The sequence below is a fragment of the Poecilia reticulata genome, unplaced genomic scaffold (assembly GCF_904066995.2).
Source record: "Poecilia reticulata unplaced genomic scaffold, P_reticulata-male-v2 Scaffold_39, whole genome shotgun sequence".
Classification (NCBI taxonomy): domain Eukaryota; kingdom Metazoa; phylum Chordata; class Actinopteri; order Cyprinodontiformes; family Poeciliidae; genus Poecilia; species Poecilia reticulata.
Window position 1 is genome coordinate 182,937 of NW_027675137.1, and position 10,868 is coordinate 193,804.

At 35.7% G+C, this 10,868-nt stretch overlaps 1 long non-coding RNA gene across 1 annotated transcript; it reads right to left on the reverse strand.

The window, feature by feature from the left end:
• Positions 1–1,179: 1,179 nt before the first annotated feature.
• LOC145550391 (uncharacterized) lies at positions 1,180–2,435 on the reverse strand. Its single transcript, XR_014086292.1, has 3 exons — positions 2,273–2,435; positions 1,656–1,692; positions 1,180–1,475 (listed from the first exon to the last, which is right to left on the reverse strand). It is a non-coding gene; the product is annotated as an uncharacterized LOC145550391 (long non-coding RNA).
• Positions 2,436–10,868: the final 8,433 nt, after the last annotated feature.

Consider the following 10,868-nt stretch of genomic DNA (forward strand, 5'->3'; position numbering starts at 1 on the left):
GTTGATCTGTTTCAGAAATTATTTAAAATAGAAATTATAATCCAATTTTGAAATAGAAGTGTTTTTAAACTTCAGGTCCAAATCAGATTACTCAAAAAGACGTCTTAGAAATATCAAAGTTTTACGTTTTTCTTTTTACCGTTTTCGACTTTATGCCAATAGTGCTCTATAAATATATTTTGTCAGACAAGACCAGAGCTTTACTTAAGTCCAATTAGAATTGGAGCAATGTAGTTCAGCAGAAAGCAAACTTTGCTTTCAATTTCAAAATTTATACAGATCAAGTTTTTAGTTGACCTGTTTTGAGTAATTATTTTTGGCCAATTTTTAAATGGAAGCTTTTCAAACTTAAGAGATTACTCAAAAATGACGTCTTAGATGTGTGAAGCTTCCCAGTTATTTACTCTTACGGTGGAGAGAGGTAGACAGGAAAGACAGAGCAGTGAGAGGGGAGATTCTCTCAGATTCTCAATGATAGTCAGATGAGTTACTGATGAACTCGATAGAAGTAGGATTTCTCAAATATATAGCCACAAAATCAATGCCACAAAATTCATGTCACAAAATCAATAGAAGAACTGTTCAGAGGTCACAGGACGTAAGATGTGAGTGGAAAACAGATCTAGTTACTGGTAAACTAGATTAAGAGAGACAGGCAAACATCAATTTGGCAGTAAACTGATGGTTGAAGAAATAAAGGGAACTCTGGTTACTGGTAAACCAGGCTCCTGAATTCGGAAAAACCAGGCCACCTATTGGGATGCTGGTTTTTGAAGAAATTCGTAGGAGAGTTTAGGGATGGGATAGTAAAATGCACAGTAAATGGTTTTCCAAAAACACAGTTGGAAAATTAAAATGCTTCCGACAGTGGTTAGAAAGAGGGTCCGTGGAACACCTGCGAGACAAAGAACAGCCAATAGACATCAAATAAAACATTCTCAACAGAGCAGCTTCTGGGTCAGATTTCATCTGAAAAGGTTCAAACTGTGAAGAGATTCATACCTACTACTATTGTGAACTAAGCTTTGTGGTGTGAATTGGGTTGTTGCTGTGTTTTCATGACCTTTATTGAAATAGTTCAATGAATGTAGATTATGATATTCTTACTGAAATAAGATGCATCCCAGCATACCAACAGATAAAACAGCCAGTTGCTTTAGCAGAATTTAATGTTGACTTGACTTTCTTCATCACAGAGATTAAAGTGAGTGACAGAAAACCTCATCATGAGTCCAGAAAACAACTCAGACGGTTGTTGCTGTACTGAGTCATGTTTCTTACAGGGTTTTGGACAACAGGGTCGTCATGTGAGCATAACCAACATATCCTGTTTGGATCTAATTTAAAGCAAATGTTTGTGGATATGATTTTATTCAAATTGTGTGTGAGTCAAGTTGGATCAGCTGTGACAGCTCGGCTGATCCACGTTGAAACATCCGCTCACCAGGGAGAAAGGTGTTTGGGTCCACTTCTCTCTGTGAGGGAGAGTAGAAACAGTTTGTTATTAGCTGACCAGAAAACCTTCAGGAGTCCAGAACACACATATCCGCTAAGGTTCTTTGTCCTCTGTACACAAGCTGCTTTGATCTAGACATTTCTGGACGTTTCAGCTAACTTTTTTAAATCAAATAAAGCCACATGCTGCTAGTACTCACCTCACTGAGCAGAATTTGGTGGAAATATCTAGGTTGTCTGAAAGGAGGGAAATAACAGTTAAATTTATTGAATTTATTTAACAAAGGCACATAGACAAAACAGACTAACGTAAAAAGCAGCAGTCCTATGTTTGCATCACTCTGCTTCTGCTGTGAGCATCTGTCCCTAATAGGGCCATTTTAATAGTGCGTTTGAAATTCTATTGCAATGAAGAGTTGGGAGTGACACTATTACCTTATTTATGTTTTCAGACAAGGTTCTGTCTAAGAGGATTTTTTAAAAGACATCGAGTCTGTTTTTTAGATACTAAGATTGTAATGTATATGGATTTTAGACAGCTCATAAGATCACCACCTTGTTACACATTTGTTTAGTGCACAAAGATGGTAGCACAGTCCAGAAAAAAATATTTCAACAAAATGAGGAAGTTTGCTAAAAAGCTTTAAATATTTTCAGTCCAATTTGTGAGATTTCTGTGTTCATAAAATGTTGGTTCAGAATGAAACTGTCAAAACATTCAGGTTTTCCACATTGTCACTGTCTAATCGTATATTTCCAAATTTATTGTTAAAAACATTTGCGCTCGACAGGCTGCTGAACTTTGCAATGTACTTACCAGGCAAAGAACGCTGGTGAGCAGTTTTCTTTCATCTGTGAAAAGACACTGTGTGTTATCTCACAATTATTGACTTGATCAGAAAAATACACAACACGTTGTGTATATTTAGGTGAATTCCAACAGTTAACGGAAAGCAACGTTTTTTAACCGCAAAGTCCAATTAATTGCCGCGGTTGCATTTCTTTTTAACTACTTGATGACCATAAAGACAAATGCTAACAATATGTTTATAAATTAGATTATGGAAACTATACTGCATAAGGTTAATTAAATTATTATACATTCCTCATTCTGAATAGAATGGTTTTCAGTTAAGACATATAGTAGTCAATGATAGCATATCATGCTAACGGTCGGCACCCATCAGAAATAGGAGGGTTAGCGGTTTATAACTTCATTATGGTATGGCGATTCGTTAAGAAGCGATTATTAATATCTTTAAGAATGAAACCGTCTTTCATCTCTTACATTTTCTGATTATTGCAAGCCAGCTCTGCACGTCACAACCAAGAACAAAGCAACGTTTATCGAACAGCCTCTTAACGGCTGACAGTCCGTTTCAGTTGAACTGAAAAGTCTAATCAACTCCGAGGTTACGTAGCAATTTTATACATATTTAGCTGAATAGAAGCTGATCATGAAGACAAATACTAACATACATGGTTATAAATTAAGTCAATTGGAAATACCCTCTGCAATCTGAATGGACAGGTTTTCATACGAGTGATACCGTCAATTTTAGCATATGCTAATGATTGTTTGCTATCAGAAAAAAACTCCGTATAGCGGCTTTCAGCTTTATTAAGTTACAGCCACACTTAAGAAGCAATTATGTAATAACTATTTGACAAGGAAACCGTTCTCATTGTTTATAATTTTATTATCACGACAGACCCAAATAACACACCGCTTACCTGTTGGGGACAAACGAAGAAGTGAGAAGTAACGGCAAAGAACGTCACGTCATGCGTCAGAGGCATTCAGGAGGACTCGGATTTCCACTTCGATTACGACTGTGGCTTTTACATGCTTGTTAAATCAATTCAAGAAAGATTTGGCACCAATTTTAAGTCTCATGTACAATTCGGGTTTTGAAACAAACATTTTGAACTGCATTTATTTTTTATCGAATTAGAATTAATTATAACATTCAAAATTATATAGACTAATTATTAATTCCCTTCGTTACTTATGCCTTACTGTGACTTTTGTTGAAAGTTCAAAATGTATTGGCATAAACTGTTATTAAATAACACTGCTTCTTCATCACTGTCATAAAAAAATATTAAATAGAAAATATAAATGTAATTTACTGTGGGAGAGGCGCTCATCAAATGCTGGTGACGTTCATTGAACGCCACTTAAAGCCACTCAACTGCGCATGTCCATAAAGCCGTGGCAGGTTAACGTGTTCTTGTTTGTGCTCTTGTTCTCGCCACAGACATAACAACTAACACACTAAAGCAGGACTGTCGGCAAAAGCGGGCATTGGGAGAAATTATCCACCTCAGAGTCATGGTCACATCCATACTTATAGGTCTTTTTTTCTTCATCCCGCAGTTAATAAAATTAACGGCGGGCCAGATTAGGATTACACAAAACCACAGGTGCAAACCGGAGGTGCAAACCATTTAAGCAAAATTTAAATAATTAGATTCAAAATCAGATATACTCCTTATTTCCCTTCGTTACTCATGTTTTACTGTGGCTTTTATTCAAAGTTCAAAATGTATTAGATTTAAGTCTTATTAAATAGCATTGCTTTTTCATCACTGTCATGAACAGCGCTCTGTTGATGAGTGTTGATGAGTCTCAGCGTTATGTGTTTAACAGTCACGATGACGTATCAGCGCATTTAATCAATCATAACACGCGTTTTTGTTACTGGAAACCATATTCAAACATCTGTCAAAGCTTTATAAGCAATTGTATTTTTTAAGTATGTTTTTATTACATAGTTCAGCATATTTAAATATGATTAGTGGCTATAACAATAGAATAGGAATAGAATATTCTGATATTGATGTATGAAGAGCAAATTACAAAGCACAGCCGTTCATAAATTAATAAATTATTTAGTAATAATGTAACCTGGTTGTAATTCTCTTTTATTATAATTACATAAAATGTCTTCTTTTGGTTATTTGTCTTGGTCCTTATCTTACTGAAACACCTCTGTCATTGTTTTAACCGTGTTATTTTAAGATCTGAAGCCCCTCCTTTATTTCTTCTTCTGTGGTATTGTCTTTAAAGTGTTTGCGCCCCTTAGCCCCTCCCCTTTTGACATGTCCTGCGGGAAAGGTGTGTGCTTTTCATTTTTCCATCTAAATACATTCAGTTTATTTATAGATCTATTAAGTTAATTTTTGTTTTATACTTTTGTTTGGTGTAGGACTTGGAGCGGGCAGCCTATAACACGGTTGTTTTGTCTGTATTTTCGTCAATAAACCGAGAATCATCCGCTTGAAAGAAACTGTGTCACGGTCCATTCACTCAAAAACCAGCACAACGCAGAAAAGGATCCGGTTACAATAGCAATACATATTTATGTAACTATACAAGACAAGTAAATAATTATTAATAATGTCACAAATAAATAATAATAATTATATATATATATATATATATATATATATATATATATATATATATATATATATATATATATATATATATATATATATATATATATATATATATATATATATATATATATATATATATATATATATATATATATGAGCTTCAAGAGATAGTCTTGAAGAATGGCTATGAGAATTATAAGAATTGCAAATATGCACTCTTGAGAATACATATTTTCTGAATGACTGCTGCTGAAATGCAAAAAAGTAGAAAGACTCTTAGGTAGGAAGATTGACGCTTCGATTCATATATTAACAATAATTATATTGTTTTGCCCTTGTATCTGCGTCTTCTCATCAACAGAAATGTTAATGGTTTTGTCATTTTCAATATGAACCTCTCGCTTGTTTGGGTTGTCATTATCCATTTGAGCAATACTCTCAGGTTTGGATTTCTCCGTAAAAAAAACCGCTACACGTGTTTTTTATTTTTATGGTCCGCTAAAGGCTTTCATCCTTCAAAAACTATCCGGCATACAATTTTTGCCCAAAATGTTATGGTTTTCCGGCTAATTAAAATCAGCTGACGGATTTAAAGGGGCGTGTCCATTTACATGCCCTGTCATCAAATACGGTGTAGAAAGTAAATTTTCGGTCGGCTGACCGACAATGTTCGGTATGACTTGACACAGAGAAGACTCTTAACTTTGGATACTTTAAAAATATTGGCTTTGTAACCTCACGTCAGGGTCGAAATTCACCTGAAACCCCCTCCCATGCTCTCTGAATGAATTTTTAGCAGCTCTGAATGAGGTGCTAACAACGGCGCTCCTGCTTCAAAGATCACTCGAGCCAAGCTGATTACCCTCCCGTTATCTTCCTGCTTCGTGCGTGGAAACTAAAAGCTAAATGGTGCGGAGGGGGATTTCTCCAACCTGACTGTGCAGAAAACCCACGTTTTGGGAACTGATAAAAGTGGTATTTTTTATTGTGATCTCTTACTTTATAGTAGAATTTATATAATTTTAATGCTTTGAGCGAGGAATCTTAAGTTTTGAGATGGTAGGAAAAATTTTGCTGCAATTTAGTCTCTGATTTGTGCGTGATTTCATCACAATGTGAGGAGTCATAGAAAGAGCTGTCAGTTCATTGTTATGTATATTACACAGTGCACAATGGTACATTTTGCATGTATATGGTGTAAATGAAGGTTTGAAACTTTGTATAATATATGGGCACAACTTCTGCCGCAAACAGGAACTGCAATTTGTTTACATGTTAGCAACTTGCTAACCGACTTTTTTCAGATCTTTTACAGTAGCTGCGCTGTTACAGACTTAAAGGAATACGTGGTTTTCAGTTGTACTTTAACGTTTTCTCTCTTTACTTTTAAGCACAACACAGCAGGTTCACAGCCTCACCGTCAGAGTCTAATTACACAAACACCAAACACACACACGCACACACACACACACACACACACACACACACACACACACACACACACACACATACCTGAATAACCTGAAAAAAAGTCAAAAAGTGAAGTTTAATTCATTTTACCCCCTCTAGCGCCGGAAGAGTTGAGAATATTTAAAACAGGCAGAAAACGTTGTGAATTAATGCATGGAAAAGGGATATGATTGTATAAGTTAAATTTCATCATACTACTTTTCAGACTCACAATCACTGAATAGTGAAGGATTTCCACTTGTATATAATATGGTGTAAATGTCATGACCAATGTTTATGTTATATGAAGAAAGTGTCATTCAATAGTAATCACCAATTTAATTTGAACAGATTAACTGATTATTTTATGAACTATAACAAAGCAAGCAAAAAAATTCTAAAAGACCTGAAATTTCAAGAGTGAAACACAACAAATACCATTAAAAAGCATAAACAGAGATTAGTCAAAAATTTTAATAGTGAAAAAAAGTTGAAAAACTGAACTGAAAACATTTATTTAAATTGCAATTATTTTTTGATTATTTTTTTATCTCATTTCCGTGAACCTCAATATCCACAACAAGGCTCCCGTCTTCCAGCATTTCATCAAATGGACTCCACAAATCTGCAGCAATCCGAAAGACTTCGTCACTGTCCAGGAGGACATGTTTTTCGTTTTCGTCTTCAGTGTCCATGACACCAATGACTACAGCCGCTTTTTTGTCTTCCATTTTTTCCTGTTAATACAGTACAAAAATATAGTATTTTATATTAGAAATATAATCAGGTATGTCAATTTTCATGTTATCATCTAAAAATGAGAACAAAAAAGGAAAACCAACACCAAGGTTAAATGTCAAATAACAGTAGCAACTTGTTTGATCTTTTGCTACATATGCTATTTCCTTCAGGTTTACGTTTTTTTAAGTCCAAGATCATTTGTTTTGTGCATTTCAGCAATCAGCAAGTTCAAAGTTATTCATATAATAAAATATCATACAGTCAGCAACTGTAAATGAAGCAACAACAACAAGCATGACATTTGGTCACACACCATCATCAAAAACATTAACATTGTGGATGTTGGTTCCAGATTTGTGGTGCATTTATGTTAACTGTTGTTTCTCCTTTATTTAAGTCAAAGCATAATAGACTTGAGTCAGAAAATATTGAATGGTTTCCAGGATATCAAAATATGTAATAAGCCATTCCATAATTTTGAAGTTGACAAAAAATTACAAGGTTAGCTCTGAGCAGTGGCACTTTTCACACTTTGTGTATATCTCCAAAGTTTAGCAAAATTTTAATTAGAATGCCTCAATTTTAAAATATATGCACATTTTGCTTTAAATGTCTAAATCTACTTAAAATTAATTTACTTCTTCAGGAATTGACAACATACCTGAATTGTTGTAAAGTTGTGCTTTGCAGCTGTAATCCATAGCCAGAATCCTGGCACCGAACATGTGTAATTTTGACCTGTTGGCCAATTGCCAGTTCCACCAGGGTTGCTTCCCTCCAAAGGGAGACGGGCATTGTGCAGCTGCCCTGTAATTAAAAGAATTATTGACAAAAAATTAGAGATTTATCCAAGAGTTCTCAAAAAGTCAACAAACAAACAAAACCCACCAATCTACCTTTTCTGACCAGACGCTGCAAAATTCACATGCAAGCTGGTTCATGACACAAAAGCTGGTTTTATGTCATGAACTTGACACACACACACACACACACACACACACACACACACACACACACACACACACACACACACACCCATTTCCTTAGGCACTTACCTTTTTTTATCCAAATATTATTTGTTTTAAAAATAAATGACAACTGCAGCTTTGAACAAGAAAACAAGTTATTATACCTCTTTCAGCCGCACTGTCCGGATTGGCACCATCATTTTTCCCGACATCACAAGCCTGACCGCAGCAAACTGAGAAGTACAAAGAAAAGTACTTTTAGAGTTCGCATATTGTTCTGTAATGGGGCCTTTCATGTTATCTTCTACCCAGTTGAGATTTACAGTTAGCAAATTAAGTCCTCTCTTATGGAAAAATTAAGAAATATAAGAAAAATCCTACCTCCACAATTTCCCCTTGCACCGTCATCAGTCCTTTTGACTCTGCTGCCTTCTCCAGATGGGCCATTGGTGCTGCTGGGTTTAAAATGGCCTCTGCTTTCTGTAAAGCTCTGGAGTGATGTTCACCTTCGGCCCTTTATAAAATTGCGTGGCGGAGTGACGTTAATGATAAGGGGCGGCTGAGCCCCTGAGAGCGTAGCTCCTCATCACATAAGATTGGCCCTCACAAAGGTTTTTTGAATTTTTTTCAAATATAATTGTTTTTCCAATCGTTTGCCCATCTGTGACAGTTAGAATTTGATTTTTCTTTTTCTGTAATACCTTTGCTTTACCCTCCTTTACTGCCCAGCTAATTACTTTTTCTTCCTCTCTTATCTTTATTACTGCGATGTTTACTGGTGGTGGCCTGTAGATCGGCGATTGTGCGCGGTTTTAATGGTAGATAGAGCCATCCTAGGGAAGTGAAGGACAGAAACAAAATGTCAGTATTACAAACCCCATCAAGAGTCAACAGTGTCACCTCCTCAGCCCCACGCTTTAATGGGGCAAAGGACACATATTAAAGCGAAGAAGCTGTTTACCACACAATAAACAGCAGTTTCAACTGAACAGGCAAATGGTTAAAGAGCTGTTCAACACTTTACAGCAGATAAACACCTGATAAACGGTTTAGCCGTTGAACCAAAATCCTGTATTCATATTCAGTATTCAACGGCTGAACCGTTTGTTCCAAAGAAGTCACAGTTAGGCTTCACCTAACAGTGTTAATAAACGGACATTCAGTTTTAACTGTTAGGTAGTTTAACCTCCGCCCAACGGCAGTTTTAACGGCAAGTTAAAACTGGTGGTGGCGCCACCGGTTTTAACTATAGAAGTTAGTTATTAGATTATTATTATTTATTATTTAATGCTTTTATCTAGGACCACCGACTTAAGAACGCCTTTTAAATCTCACCTGGGGCCGATAGAACTAAACATTAAAGGCTGGTTGCTACAACTCAACGGGCTGGCCCGCTTAACTATCCACCGTTGGACCGAGGTGGGCGGCTCCCGATTACACGTCATGAAACAATTGTCAATAAATAAAGTTGTAACATTTTACTTCCGATTCAATGTTATTACATTTACCTGTAGCTCGAAACATATGAACATAGCAAATAACCCAGAAATTAAGAATTTAGACAAAACTTACTTTTGTCGTCTTCTGGAAATGCTGAAAATGACCAACGGCGATTTGGATGGAACGTATTTATAGCCTACATGCAGCGCTCACGAGCGTCTTCACATCCAATCAAATAAGGAATGCAGCCTTTACAGTGAGTAGCCAGATTCGACTTACAGTCGTGATTAATTAATTTTTTACTTTCACAAGGAGGAATATAAATCGTTAATCCTCCAGAAAATATTTGTGTTATATATATATATTATATATATATATATATATATTATATATATATATATATATATATATATATATATATATATATATTATATATATATATATTCTTTTATTGTCATCATTTATTCACGTTGTTTCCGTATATCAACTGCAACTGCAGTCATCCCTCTGTAATGTCCACCGGACTCTCGGTTGCTGTCAGCTGTTCGTTGTTTGGGATTCCCTTAATTTCTTTATGACTCAGTGATTTCTGATTGGCTGCCTGCAACAGTCACACCCCGCACATCGAACCGGGCCCGTCAGCAATTGCGGGCATTTTATTAGAAATTCTGCGCCCAGTCATTCATCTCTGCTGAAAGGTCCTTTTTTCTTCTTCTTTTCTTCCCCGCACTTCCAATATCTATGCCTTAGGTACACTTCCTTTCAGTAGTCACAACTGTTTAATCCAATTTTTAGCAGGTCATAATCAGTTTTTCCGAGCCCCATTTAAACGCAACACGAACGCTAAAACGATCCTGTAATTCCAAGCAGGAAATTACAGGATCGTATTCATGCTTTACTGTGGCTTTTGTTCAAAGTTCAAAATGTATTAGATGTAAGTCTTACTAAATAGCACTGCTTCTTCAACACTGTCATGAACAGCGCTCTGTGACTGTGATGAGTGACTGCTCTCACTATTGTCGCTGACGAGATTTAGGGCGGCCATCTTGGAGCGGTCCACCCACTCAGCGTTATGTGTTTAGCAGTCACGATGACGTATCAACCTATTTATTCGATCATAACACGCTTTTTTTGTTACTGGAGACCATATTCAAACATCTATCAAAGCTATATAAACAATTGTTTTTTTAAGTATGTTTTAATACATAGTTCAGCATATTTAAACTGTCAGTTCATTATTATGAATCTAATTATGTCAAAGTGGGAAGTGTTAAACTATAAATACACTTTAAGTGGTGTTTTAGAAAAATAGTCATTCCACTAATTTTATACTAATTAACAGAAGCCAAAATTTGTACAAAACCTGAACTCTTTAAAAATGTTGAATAGTGAAATGTAACAAAAGCATAA